Consider the following 15575-nt stretch of genomic DNA (forward strand, 5'->3'; position numbering starts at 1 on the left):
GTTCGAGGCGTACAGTAGATGAAAATATTGTTTTGCCAAGGCAGGTTGAAATTCCATGTTGCCGATTATCTGACGCTGTCGGAAACTTACTTTAAATTTAGCGTGATAAAAAACTCATGGCACAGATAAAACCGGATCGATGCCACCAATAACAAACCATAACTTCACAGTTGGTGTCTGCAATGATGGACATAAACTTATTATATTCTTAATAACTGAAGGTTGTTTGAAATTAGTATATAGCATGAGTGATGCAATAACTAGGTCGGTATAGACGTAATCACATTGAAATGTAGTTAACGACCGTGAAAGGATATTGAAATTGAAAACATGCCATTTTCCAAAAGATTTGACAAGAAAAAATCTTTATCTACTCTGCGCTTCGAACCGTTAACCTCTTGATCTGTAGGCCCTGACACTACCACATAGCCCACTCTAGATCTATACCAGTGGGTTGATCATACTGGATGACATCCCAGACAACCAGAATGCATTCATAATAGAATTGTTTTTCTGTTATGCGATGCCTATGCACACAAATTTCATCGCTTACCAGTCGCGAAAACGCTTTTTGCGTACAAAAGTGGAGGCGATATATGTGTATTTCTTATCCGACGTTGAACGGCAGTGTATGCGATATGCACGATTTTTATGCGAGTTTGTTCGTTATACATTGCGATGTAGTTTGTGATAACAAACTCTGTTTGACAGATAATCCGATTTCGTTTGAGTTTGTTTGCAGGAATATGCGATGTCAACATATGAAGCTGGAATAAACTCGCAAAACAGCCTACTGTGCGGGAAAGTTTATAAATAAACTGATGAGCTTCGCACCACAATGCGATTTTGATAAAATTTGGATCGGTAAACGATTTTATTCGTACATTCTTATGCGATGTGTGGTTGTCTGGGATTGCTCATAAATCATAGTCAACTTTGATCTAGCATGGGGGGAATGGTCTTGCTTGACTACCCTATTCAAATGTTGAGTATTTCATGAAAACTGCATTTTTACATGCCGTAGATTATTTTTTTAAATAAAGTTATGTATGGACGAAACTTCCGCAACACTCGAAGGAAATAAACGGGAAAATTGAATTGGGCATATATTGAAAATTTATACTACCCCCAGAAGCACCCAAAACATTTTTTCTAGTTTTTAGGCAAATTTTTCAGCTAAACCTACTAAAAAGTCATAGAATAAGCACTCTAAACATCCTAGTATCAATGACAAAGTGGTAGATAATAGTCTAAAGAAGCTATTAAGGACTAATGCTTTTATTATGTGGAGTAAAGTTGATGCATTCAGACGACATTTCTATGGGAAAGTCTGAAAAATCACAAATCTCGTTTGATGCACCTCTAAATTTCCATGGATTTGGCTGAAAATTGGTCAGGAGACTCCATTTAAGATACTCATTGAAATAGAGGGGTGGCACTTTGAATCTGGAATACTTTAGAAAAAGGTGAACAGGTCTAATATATAGGCATAAAAGCATATGGAGACGCGTGGTACAATTGTGTGATGATTTATTTTGTGACTAAACTATTTACGCAAATTCTATCTCACACATTTTATTAAATAAATGAACACGTGTGCAAGCATAAAAGCATGGAGCTATGTTGTTATGTTTCTAGAGATCCAAATGTTTTTATGCTAGATCAGCTGGAGTACGGATGCTGTCATTTAGAATGTAGAAAACTTTGATTTACCAAATTCAATATGAGTAAAATTTACCAATTGTGAAGAACTTCAATACGAAAATCAACCTAGCTTGTCTCTGCAAGCCCCTAAAGCCCTTGCGTATTGTATTGGTTTGATGCAGATGTTCTTCAAATTGTTCTGGAATTCAGATCCGCAGACCGCAAGGTCAACTACGACTAGTTTCAATCCAAAATCAACCCAGCATGTCCACACAAGTCCATAGAGTCCTTGCGTTCAATGTTCAGTCTTAATTAGTTTGATGCAGACGTTCTGGGTTCTCCAAATTGTTCTGGAGTACAGATCATTTGGTCTAGCAGGTCAACTACGGCTGTTTCAAACCGAAATCAACCCAGCATGAGATATTCTAAGTTTTCCAAATTTTTCTGGAATTTGGATCATTTAATCTACAAGGTAAACAACACCTGGTTTCAAGCCCTCCCCTCATCATACGGGAGTTTGACAGAAGGAAGGTCGTGCGATTTATACTATCACAAATGTTGCCCTCCGCTCGCTTTCAAATAGACTTCTATAAAAAAAACATTCTTCATGCCTGCCGTATCCTAACGGAACTATCAAATCTACACTTTCGCCTCTAATTCCGTCATCAGGGCCAGATTTATGGGGGTACATTTTGGGGCCCGCCCGAGCAGCACAAGTCAGACATAAATGGTTGCAGCAACTTGATTGTGACTGGATCCGGTCACATATGAGTTGCAGTGACCTATGAAGGACATGTGTGCTGCTAGGGCGGCCCGGCACTTACCGGCGGCCCCGGGGCCCCCTTCCGGCTAAATCCGGCCCTGTCCGTCATGAACATGTACGGCTAAGTTTGGATGATGATATTAGCATTTCCTTATCATTGCAATTCCGTGAGTTTTTTCGTTGCCTATGTCTTGCGTTCTAAGCAAATAGAAACTAGCTACTGAACTGTTCAATTTGATGATGAGGATATCATACGATTATATCACAGTTCTCAATCATATTTTGGCCACATATGATAATCATTAACTTACAATGAATTAAGCGTACCGGCCTCTTACCGCAGTGGGCCTGGGTTCGATTCAAATCGGTGCCGCTGGTATTTTCTAAGCAGAAAAATGTATGATAACGTTTATGATTGTCACCCGTTTTAGATGAACGTAAAAGTGAGAATATGTTAATTGGGTGAAAATGGAATTCTGTGTAGTTGATTTGAACAATGCGGTTCAAAGCGAATCTTTGAATATACGTATTACTATTACGGCTTCCTTTCAAGTGTACTATTGTCTCACCATCGGATGAAGAGTATGTTTACATTGCTAAGTATTATTCAAAGGTCATTTATGTTTTTACCTGTCGCTATTCATTGTTGTGCCTTATCAAAATCAAGTTACAGCAAACTCAATAGGAATGCACAAAGGGGATTTCCTATATCTAATGTCTAAAGCACGTGTATATAATAGCTTCTTCTTTGGCATTACATCCCCCAATGGGACATTGCCGCCTCGCAGCTTTCAGCAGCACAGTAATTAACTGCGAGGTTTCTAAGCCAAGTTACCATTTTTTCATTCGTGTATCATGAGGCTAACTCGATGATATTTTTTTATGCCCAGTGAAGTAGAGACAATTTCCAACCGGACCAAGAATGGAGCATAGCCAATAGAGTGGGGCGCAGTTGTATGGAAAAACGCAAACTTCGTCCGATCAAGTGAAATCAAGGTTTTTCTGAATCGTTTTGGGACCCCAATCAAATGTGCAAAATATGGGCTCGATTGGTTGCAACCTCGCATGCCGCATCGCGTTTTAAATTTACATGGAGATTAGTATGGGAAAACGTACTTTTTTACAATTTTGCTCTTAGCGGCTTCAATTTATCATCAATCACGTGACTCAATACGTTAGCATCTAGTCTGGAAGATGCTGAAAGACTTTGCCGAAGAAGGAACGTAGCTAGAAGGTCTACAAAAAATGTTATTACGTTTCGAAAATTGATTATTCAAACCATATGCAAGAAATCAATGTTTCTGCCAGCACTATCGGACAACCTATGGTTATCGAAGGGCAAAACCGATCTTCCTTCTTGTCGATTTTTTTTCCTTGTGAAATGATTCCGGATAGCTCCCATTAGCTCTAAAGCCCTATCAAATCAATTACTTTGAAATAACACTCAGTTAAATTATTGGTCTAAGTAGTACGGTTTGAACACTCAATGTTCAAAGCGTTATAACTTTTTTCGTGGACGTTCCAGCAACGTGCTTCAGCAAAGTTTTTCGGCATCCTTTGGGTTATACTTTAACGCAATGTGCCACTTAGTTTACGATGAACTGAAACCTGTAGTAGTAGAAATGCAAAAATATACGTTGTCCCATACTAATTTCCATACAAACTCCAAACGCGATGCGGAAAACGAGGAAGCAACCAATCGGTCCCAAATTCTGCACAGTTGTTCAGGACCCAGAATGGCTTCGAAAAACCATTGATTTGAAAAAATGACCATGACGCCCCACTCTAATAGCCATCCTCAGCATGGCCTAGCTTTGTAGTCGCGTATTTTACCACACGGCTAAGGAGAGCCCTTAGATTATATTGTAGTTAGACGTGTGATCCATGCTGTTTGGATTAACACGTCTGGAATGATAAAGGCGTGACATATTTTTTTCAAACGCAGAGGAATTGTTCTATTTTCCATCTCACTGAAACAAATGTATCTCATAGAACAAAAGGAACAACTCAATTTTCGTCGGTTCTTTCTGCTAAGAAGCGTTTTCAGTGGGGAAAACTAAAGGTCTTGATAAGGCCTCTATAGGTGAAATAGAACACACATGATCCCCGGGAAACATGATCCCCCCAGGCATCATATGTGCTATATCACTGATATGTGTAAACAATAACAGATATGTGTAATACCTATATCATTGACATGTGTAAACAAATCCGTTGGACAGATTAGAATTAGAGTGACATTTGATATTAGTTACTTTATGTATGTGGGTTCTGAAAAGGTTTTATTAATTTATAAATTATTATTCTCAATTTGTTCTTCAAAGGGGAAAACATTAATAACTTAGAATATTTTCAACCAAAACGTATACATTTTTTCTATTGGATATAAAGATTATTGCAGAAATGAATGAACTGATTTAATTAGTCATTGCATATTTCTTCTTGAAAGGAAAAATGAACCAAGATGAATACTCAGCATGAACACATTCGATCCACCACAGTTTGGACACAATCCATACCGATATTGTATAGGGGTGAACAGTGCAAAACGCACCCACGGGGAAAACGGCCTCACTGAACATATATTCATCTCATCGCAAAACAAAGAAATACAGCACCAATCTTGTCGCTTCTTTTTGCTAACACGCGTGCTCCCTGGTGAAAAAAATCACAAAAATAAGACACAAACTAAATTCCTTTTCATTGCTTTGTTTTTGTTGGGATGGATATAGGAGCAATGGGATGAAGTGCCTAACCGTTCCCCTACATTATCAGTTGAAAAATGTAGCAAATTCTTTTCATTTTCACTTAAATTTTACAATTAGCGATTCTCACCCGAAGGATTTTTGTTTAATTTTATTATTATTTCGTAATGTGTAACGTGTCATAAATACACATATTAACAAAAACAAACCATTATTTCACATGCAGTTGAGTCATTGTACACCACATTTAGGGCATTTTGCTCCAGGCCCATTTTTAACATATATTTTAAATGCGCTTCAAAGTCATAAAAACCTTGTTGGAGATCATTGTGAAATGTAGCTGGGTTTGTAAATTTTGCATCTGCACGTTGAAATGATTCGGTATTCTTGTTTTGATTGATGAACACTTCGAAATAGCTTAACCCGTTTCGGTCTGACCTAGAAATCAAAATTGAAATAACCCGTGTAGGCTCATTTTTCGTCCGATTGCCATGAAATTTTCAGGGAAGAAGCGTCATCATGTCTATTTTTTGGTACATGACTTGATTTGACCATGGTGCCAATCCGGCCGGATTTATTAGGGGGGGGTCCTGGGTCAGATGCAGTCAAAAACGGGCCATTTTTTAAAACCATTGATAAATGAACGAAAGTGACCAGAATGCTGATGCAAACGTGGTCAATCATCATTGACCAGCATCAGAAGTTAGTTTTGATACATTTGAATCACCAGGACATGGTTCCGGATGTTCCGGGAACCTGGTTCCCTGGGGTATCCCTGGGGTGGTGGACACTTTTCAAGTGAACACAACCCAGTCTTGCGACATATCAAACTTCATGGTTTTGGAAGAAAATCCTAATAGATTAGTTTTTGGAAGGTTTTGGACGCATTGGCCACATTCGGAAGTGTTCCCGGGATCCTGGTTCCCTCAAGAAAGTGGACAAATCTCGATTAGCACTGAAACCCATCTTGCGACATATCAAACTCCATGATTTTGAAATACAAGCTCAATAGATGAGTTTTTGAGAGGTTTTGGACACAGTGGCCACATTCGGAAGTGTTCCCGGGAGCCTTGTTCCCTCAGGGAAGTGGACAAATTTTGATTAGCACTGAAACCCATCTTGCGACATATCAAACTCCATGATTTTGAAAGAAACGCACAACACATGCTTTTTTGAGAGGTTTTGGACACATTGGCTTCGTCCGTAAGTGTTCCCGGGATCTTAGTTCCCTCAAGAAAGTGGACAAATCTCGATTAGCACCGAAACCTATCTTGCGACATATCAAACTCCATGATTTTGAAATACAAGCTCAATAGATGAGTTTTTGAGAGGTTTTGGTCACAGTGGCCACGTTCGGAAGTGTTCCTGGGAGCCTAGTTCCCTCAGGGAAGTGGACAAATTTCGATTAGCACCGAAACCCATCTTGCGACATATCAAACTCCTTGATTTTGAAAGACACGCACAACACACGATTTTTTTAGAGGTTTTGGACACATTGGCCTCGTCCGTAAGTGTTCCCGAGAGCCTGGTTCCCTCAGGAAAGTGGACACATTTCGATTAGCGCCGAAATCCATCTTGCGACATATCAAACTCCATGATTTTGGAAGACAATTTCAATAGATGAGTTCTTGAGAGGTTTTGGACACATTGGCCACATTCGGAAATGTTCCCGGGAATTTGAGTCCCTCAGGGGACCGGACAAATTTCGATTGGCACTGAAACCCATTTTGGGGCATGTCCAACTCCATGATTTTGAAAGACAAGCACAATACATGAATTATTGAGAGATTTTGAACACACTGGCCACGTCCGGGAGTGTTACCGGCAGACTGGTTCTCTCAGTGAAGCGGTCAAATTTCGATTGGCTCCAAAACCTATATTACGACATATCAAACTTCATTATTTTGCTTCACTTTCAAAATCAAGGAATTTGTTACGTCACAAGATGAGTTTCGGTACCAATCTAGATTTGTTTACTTCCTTGAGAGAACCAGGTTCCCAAGAACACTTCCGGTCATGGCCAATGTGTCCAAAATCTCAAAAAAAATTAATGTATTCAAGTTGTCTTTCAAAATCATGGAGTTTGATATGTCGCAAGATGGGTTTCGGTGCTAATCAAAATTTGTCCACTTTTCTGAGGGAACCAGGGGTGGCATTGCGCATCTCGATTCGAAAGTAATTTTATCGAGTCGAACATGTTTGGTATTACGGCTTTCGATTCGATCTCGAAAACGACTCATCGTTCGAGTATGCTCGAAGAGGTAAAATAATAACGAGATGTTTTGGCATTATGGATACTCGATAGCACACTGAAAAACGACTCAAGTCGAATGAAAAACACTCGTCACCTTTCTAGCTATCGAATGTTGTTCGAGAGTCATTTCTTGCTGAAATTTTTTAATTATATTTGTTATTATTACTCTACGGGAAGAGAATAAATGTTTCATTATTGTATCTTGAAGGAAATAATGTCATTATTATACCTACTTTTATAGTTTCCAGACAATATGCAATTTCTAATTATCCCGAAATCCGCGTAAAAACGACTTCAACTAATTTTTTTTTTGTAGTTTTTACGTATTTCTTGATGATTTCGAACTAACCGATGGGGACGACGACGACCGACGCAGATGAAATTACCCTTTTTCTCTCTGTTTACTCACATTCGCCATGCGCTGAAGGTTGTCTCTCCAGCGGGCGGCACACTAAACACGGAGACAGCTATCTCTTATCCTCTGTTTACATTTCGTTTGACAGAAGATACTCAATTGAACTAGTACAGCACCATTCGAAATCTTGTACTGCGACTGAATGAAGTCGAACGAAATACATAATGCCGCAATTTTTTCGAAACGAATGCAAAAACGTACGAATCGAGTGATTCGATTCGAGATGCACAATGCCACCCCAGGTTCCCGGAAACACTTCCGAACATGGGCAATGTGTCCAAAACCTCTCAGAAACTCATTTATTGAGCTTGTCTTTCAAAGTCATGGAGTTTGGCATACCGCAAGATGGGTTCCGGCGCTAATCGAAATTTGTTCGCTTCCCTGAAACCAGGCTCCCGGGAACACTTCCAGACGTGGCCAATGTGTCCAAAATCTCTCAAAAACCCATCTATTGAGGTTGTCTTTCAAAATCATGGAGTTTGATATGTCGCAAGATGGGTTTCGGTGCTAATCGAAATTTGTCCGCTTCCTTGAGGGAACCAGGCTCTCGGGAACACTTACGGACGACTCAAAAAATCATGTGTTGTGCGTGTCTTTCAAAATCATGGAGTTTGATATGTCGCAAGATGGGTTTCGGTGCTAATCGAAATTTGTCCGCTTCCTTGAGGTAACCAGGCTCCCGGGAACACTTCCGAACGTGGCCACTGTGTCGAAAACCTCTCAAAAACTCATCTATTGAGCTTGTATTTCAAAATCATGGAGTTTGATATGTAGCAAGATGGGTTTCGGTGCTAATCGAGATTTGTCCACTTTCTTGAGGAAATTAAGTTCCCGGGAACACTTCCGAACGTGACCAATGTGTCCAAAACCTGTCAAAAACTCATCTATTGAGCTTGTCTTTCAAAAACATGGAGTTTGATATGTCGCAAGATGGGTTTCGGTGCTAATCAAAATTTGTCCGCTTCCTTGAGGGAACCAGGATCCCGGGAACTCATCCGGATGTGGCCAATGTGTCCAAAACCTCTCAAAAACTCATTTATTGAGCTTGTCTTTCAAAATCATGGAGTTTGATATGTCGCAAGATGGGTTTCGGTGCTAATCGAAATTTGTCCGCTTCCTTGAGGGAACCAGGCTCTCGGGAACACTAACGGACGAGGCCAATGTGTCCAAAATCTCTCAAAAATTCATATATTTTGCTATCATGGAGTTTGACATGCCGCAAGATTTCGGTGCTAATCGAACTTTGTCCGGTCCTCTGAAGGAATCAGGCGCCCAAGAACACTTCCGGACGTGGCCAATGTGCTCAAAGCCTCTCAAAATTTCATCTATTGAGCTTGTTTTTCAAAATCATGGAGTTTGATGGGTCGCAAGATGGGTTTCGGTGCTAATCGAAATTTGTCCACTTCCTTGAGGGAACCAGGCTCTCGGGAACACTTACGGACGACTCAAAAAATCATGTGTTGTGCCTGTCTTTCAAAATCATGGAGTTTGATATGTCGCAAGATGGGTTTCGGTGCTAATCGAAATTTGTCCGCTTCCTTGAGGTAACCAGGCTCCCGGGAACACTTCCGAACGTGGCCACTGTGTCCAAAACCTCTCAAAAACTCATCTATTGAGCTTGTATTTCAAAATCATGGAGTTTGATATGTAGCAAGATGGGTTTCGGTGCTAATCGAGATTTGTCCACTTTCTTGAGGGAACTAAGTTCCCGGGAACACTTACGGACGAGGCCAATGTGTCCAAAACCTCTCAAAAAATCATGTGTTGTGCGTTTCTTTCAAAATCATGGAGTTTGATATGTCGCAAGATGGGTTTCGGTGCTAATCGAGATTTGTCCACTTTCTTGAGGAAACTAAGTTCCCGGGAACACTTCCGAACGTGACCAATGTGTCCAAAACCTGTCAAAAACTCATCTATTGAGCTTGTCTTTCAAAAACATGGAGTTTGATATGTCGCAAGATGGGTTTCGGTGCTAATCGAAATTTGTCCGCTTCCTTGAGGGAACCAGGATCCCGGGAACTCATCCGGATGTGGCCAATGTGTCCAAAACCTCTCAAAAACTCATTTATTGAGCTTGTCTTTCAAAATCATGGAGTTTGATATGTCGCAAGATGGGTTTCGGTGCTAATCGAAATTTGTCCGCTTCCTTGAGGGAACCAGGCTCTCGGGAACACTAACGGACGAGGCCAATGTGTCCAAAATCTCTCAAAAATTCATATATTTTGCTATCATGGAGTTTGACATGCCGCAAGATTTCGGTGCTAATCGAAGTTTGTCCGGTCCTCTGAAGGAATCAGGCGCCCAAGAACACTTCCGGACGTGGCCAATGTGCTCAAAGCCTCTCAAAATTTCATCTATTGAGCTTGTTTTTCAAAATCATGGAGTTTGATGGGTCGCAAGATGGGTTTCGGTGCTAATCGAAATTTGTCCACTTCCCTGAGGGAACCAGGCTCCCGGGAACACTTCCGAACGTGGCCACTGTGTCCAAAACCTCTCAAAAACTCATCTATTGAGCTTGTATTTCAAAATCATGGAGTTTGATATGTCGCAAGATGGGTTTCGGTGCTAATCGAGATTTGTCCACTTTCTTGAGGGAACTAAGTTCCCGGGAACACTTACGGACGAGGATAATGTGTCCAAAACCTCTCAAAAAATCATGTGTTGTGCGTTTCTTTCAAAATCATGGAGTTTGATATGTCGCAAGATGGGTTTAGGTGCTAATCGAAATTTTTCCGCTTCCCTGAGGGAACCAGGCTCTCGGGAACACTTACGGACGAGGCCAATGTGTCCAAAACCTCTAAAAAAAATTATGTGTTGTGCGTATCTTTCAAAATCATGGAGCTTGATATGTCGCAAGATGGGTTTCGGTGCTAATCGAGATTTGTCCACTTTCTTGAGGGAACTAAGTTCCCGGGAACACTTCCGAATGTGGCCAATGTGGCCAAAACCTCTCAAAAACTCATCTATTGAGCTTGCCTTTCAAAAACATGGAGTTTGATATGTCGCAAGATGGGTTTCGGTGCTAATCGAAATTTGTCCGCTTCCTTGAGGGAACCAGGATCCCGGGAACACTTCTGGATGTGGCCAATGTGTCCAAAACCTGTCAAAAACTCATCTATTGAGCTTGTCTTTCAAAATCATGGAGTTTGATATGTCGCAAGATGGGTTTCGGTGCTTACGAAATTTGTCCGCTTCTCTGAGGGAACCAGGCTCCCGGGAACACTTCCGAACGTGGCCACTGTGTCCAAAACCTCTCAAAAACTCATCTATTGAGCTTGTATTTCAAAATCATGGAGTTTGATATGTCGCAAGATGGGTTTCGGTGCTAATCGAAATTTGTCCACTTCCTTGAGGGAACCAGGATCCTGGGAACACTTCCGGATGTGGCCAATGTGTCCAAAACCTCCCAAAAACTCATCTATTAGGATTTTCTTCCAAAACCATGAAGTTTGATATGTCGCAAGACTGGGTTGTGTTCACTTGAAAAGTGTCCACAACCCCAGGGATACCCCAGGGAACCAGGTTCCCGGAACATCCGGAACCATGTCCTGGTGATTCAAATGTATCAAAACTAACTTCTGATGCTGGTCAATGATGATTGACCACGTTTGCATCAGCATTCTGGTCACTTTCGTTCATTTATCAATGGTTTTAAAAAAATGGCCCGTTTTTGACTGCATCTGACCCAGGACCCCCCCCTTAATAAATCCGGCCGGATTGGCACCATGGTCAAATCAAGTCATGTACCAAAAAATAGACATGATGACGCTTCTTCCCTGAAAATTTCATGGCAATCGAACGAAAAATGAGCCTACACGGGTTATTTCAATTTTGATTTCTAGGTCAGACCGAAACGGGTTAAGGGTGTGCGCCAAATGCCGACGAACTGACTCCGAGTTTAGGAATCAGCCGACGAAGCACCGGCCAGGCCAAGTTGACGAAAATCAGCTGTTCAAAATCAGCATATTCAATGAAAAAAAAAACAGATTTCTAAAAAGATTGATGGTTTAAAAACATCGACAATACAAAGTGTCTTCTTTATAAACTGAACAATCCTTAATTCAAAGTCGCGTTTCAAGCTTTGAAGATTCTAATACCGTTTGCTTATATACATAACTATGCGTGAGTGGATTTTCAACACATCTTCAGATAAAGACCAAAGCAAGAAATAAATTTAAGGGAAGATCCATAAAGTACATCACGCAAAAATAGGCGATTTTTGACCCCCCCCCCCTTCGTCATACTTTTTTTTATTAAACCTCTAAAATTTGTGTATGAGTCGTCACGCTGCTCGGAACTCCCTAAGAGCGTGACGTACTTTGTGGATGACCCCTAACATTACGGACGATTTGAGATTGACTTTATCGGACACGAAACCTCGTGGAACAAAACTAGTTCCACGAATGTAAGTACAAAAATCACAATGAATTATTTACTGCTGAAGAATGTAATATTTGAATGAAAAAAGATATTGATATAAAATTAAGAATATGTGACATATTCAGAGGGACGTGGGACACTAACGTAAAAGGTGTCGTGATCCGGAAAAGGTTGGGAACACTGAACTAGGGTGAGGTTACTGACAATCATTTTCATTGTAATTTGTAATAATTTAATTTTCATTGTATTGTAAGTCTTCCTGTCTTTTAGTTAGTATTTTAAAAGAAATTGCACTTGCGTACTACTAACAGTCACAACAGAAAAAATAATGATGTTTTAAGTACCACATAAGTGTATGAAGACACCAGCCTAGTAAAAGAGGTTCGGATGCAGGCACCCTTTTGTTTTAGGTCCATAGCTTCGATCCTAATGGGAATTTGGCCGACATTTCTGTATCAGGGGGAGCCTCACTTGCTAGAATACTACTAGCGAAAAAAATAGGTTGTTTTCGTCGATTTGGAAATTGTTATTGGCATATTTGGGTTTCCCGCAGGAGTGGATAGAAGGTGTCGTGTGTCCCATCAAAAAGGGCGATAAGCTGGATTGTAGCAACTTCCGCTCAATCACATTGCTGAGCGCCACCTACAAAACGTATGCGGTCGACTAACACCGCAAGAGGATTCGTTGGCAGTACCAGCCGGGATTCATGGGCAAACTCTCTACTACAGACCAGTTCGCCGTAAGCCAGATATTGCAGAAATACGAATACGGTGCCCATATATCAATTATTCATCGACTTCAAAGCCTCATATAATACAATCGATCGGGACCAGCTATGGCAGCTAATGCACGAATACGGATTTCCGGATAAATTTATATGGTTGATCAAGGCGACTATGGATCGGGTGAAGTGCGTATTTCGAGTATCAGGAGCATTCTCGAGTTTCTTCGAAATGCGCAGAAGGTTATGGCAAGGGGACGGTCTTTCGTGCCTGCTATTTAACATCGCTTTCGAGGGAGTAATATAAAGAGCAGGGATTGACACGAGTGGTACGATTTTCATGAAGTCCGTTTTTGGTTTATATGGGATGTAGCTTTGAGAAGATGGAGGAAGTCTGCATCAGACTGAAAAGCGAACCTAACCGATTTGTACTATTGATCAACACGTCGAAGACGAAGTACATGATCGGAAGAGCCTCAAGAGAGGACACGGTGAACCACCCACAATGTAGAGGCCTACCGGTCTGATGCGCGTTTTGTAGATAATCAGTTTGGTACGGCGGCGAATTTTTATTCGTTGCGTTTTACAGTACGTACGATTTCCTGCCACGAAGGGTCTAGAATGTTTTCAGCTGGTATCGTTTATTGAAGGTCACCAGTGACCCCAATTACAAGAATTCTTCAACCACCTCGAGTTCATAATAGTCGATACAAATTCGTGGTGTATGGCTAAAGGTGTCCTCTCTCGAGCATCGATTAGTCTGATCCGTTTGATCTAGGCTCCTTCCATCTTCTCAAAGTCACGCGCAATAATATCATTGTCGTCGGTGAAACCAAACAACTGATCGCACCAATCGTGCCAATCCCTGTACATCGTATTACTCTCGCCAACGCGATGTTGAATACCAAGCAATTTCTACATTTTTGGCGAACGGCGAACACCTGGTTCGAGGCGTGCATTTGCCCGTGAGTCCCGTTTGGTAGTGCCCTTAGAACTCTCTTGCAATTGGTGCTATTCGACGGTATAAAATTTGGGAAAGTACCTTGTAGGTGACGTTCAGAAATGTGATTGCACGGTAGTTGCTGCAAACCAGCTTATCACTTTTCTGTAGATGGCACATACCACAACTTCCATCCATTCTTGCGGCATATCCTCATCCTCCCGAAACCTTGATAATTACCCAGTGCAATGCTCTAGACAGCGCCTCACCATTGTGTTCAAATAGCTCTCTTGGTAATTGTTCAAGCCCAGGGGCTTTGTAGTTTTACAGCCGGCCAATCTCCTCCAGGATTGGAGCTGAAGATTCGGAGCTAGAAAATGTATATCCTGCGCGCGTGTTTCCAGGCTGGTCACCATGTCGATATCGTTGTCTGCTACATCGCCGATCAGGTACTCTTCTTAATGCTGCCGCCACCTCTGGATCACCTCACACTCGTTCGTAAGAAGGTGCCCGTTTACTGCCGTTATCTGAAAAATCGACGTATACGCCATTTTACAAAAAAAGGTGTTAACGAGTAGCAATAAGCAAGCTACAGCTACAGAAAAATGGAAAACATGTACATATGTCGTAATTTGGTTTATATCCTTACACATGTCAGGCTTTGGCACGAGACCCTTACGTGAACGATTTAATTTCTCATAGAGCTTTCGTGCGATATTAGCGCGGTACGGTTGCTTCTCGGTCTCAATCTTCTTGTTGACGCTTTTTTCTCCGAAAAATCTGTTTTTGCTATGATTAATCAGATGAGTGATTTAACTTCTGCGTGAAATTAAATGCTTTTTACAATGCTATGAAAATTCTAATATCATCTTCCAAACTTAGCCGTACATGTTCATAGAATTAGAGGCGAAAGTATAGATTTGATAGTTACGATCAGGCAGGCATGAAGAATGCTTTATAGAAGTGGATTTGAACGCGAGCGGAAGGCAATATTTGTGATGGCATGAATCTCACGACCTTCTTTCTGCTCGCTTTCAAATCCACTTCTATAAAACATTCTTCCTACCTACCGTTTCCTAAAGGAACTATCAAATCTATACGTTCGCCTCTAATTCTATTCTATCACGAACATGTACGTCTAAGTTTGGCCGACGATATTAGCATTTTCATAGCATTGTAAAACGAGTTTTCCTTGTTCCGCGGCACTTTGTATCGTGCCCTTTTCGTTCGTGAGATGTTGCAACAATCGCGCCCTTGTATTGTGCACCGTCGAGAATATTGAGCGCAGGCATACTGTAATGAGGTAGTGAACGGATTTAATATCGAACGTTCGTGATGTCAGAGAAGAATTTACCGTCGATTAGAACTTGGTCGATTTGATTTTCCGTTTCTTAGTAAGGTGATCTCCATGTGACCTTAGAGATATTATTGCGAGGGAAGAAAGTGCTTCGGACTACCATTCCGCGGAAGGCCGCAAAGTTTATGCATCGTTGGCCCTTGTCATTTTGGCATTTTGCAGTGGGTATCCATCGTATGGCTATGAAGCCGGTTCCCAGCTCGTTAATATGGTCACAACTTCGGTAGAAGGCAGTCGGTCGATGCCCGCTTCTCCACACTTTCTGTCCTGTCCAACAAATTCCCTACAGCGCCACGACGTTGAAGTTGCGGGGATGTAATTCATCGTAGATTAGCTTGTCGCAATTTGCGAAACCTAGCGACTTACAGTTTCATGTTCCAAGCCTTCAATCGTGAT

The sequence above is a fragment of the Armigeres subalbatus genome, chromosome 3 (assembly GCF_024139115.2).
Source record: "Armigeres subalbatus isolate Guangzhou_Male chromosome 3, GZ_Asu_2, whole genome shotgun sequence".
In the NCBI taxonomy this organism is placed as follows: Eukaryota; Metazoa; Arthropoda; class Insecta; order Diptera; family Culicidae; genus Armigeres; species Armigeres subalbatus.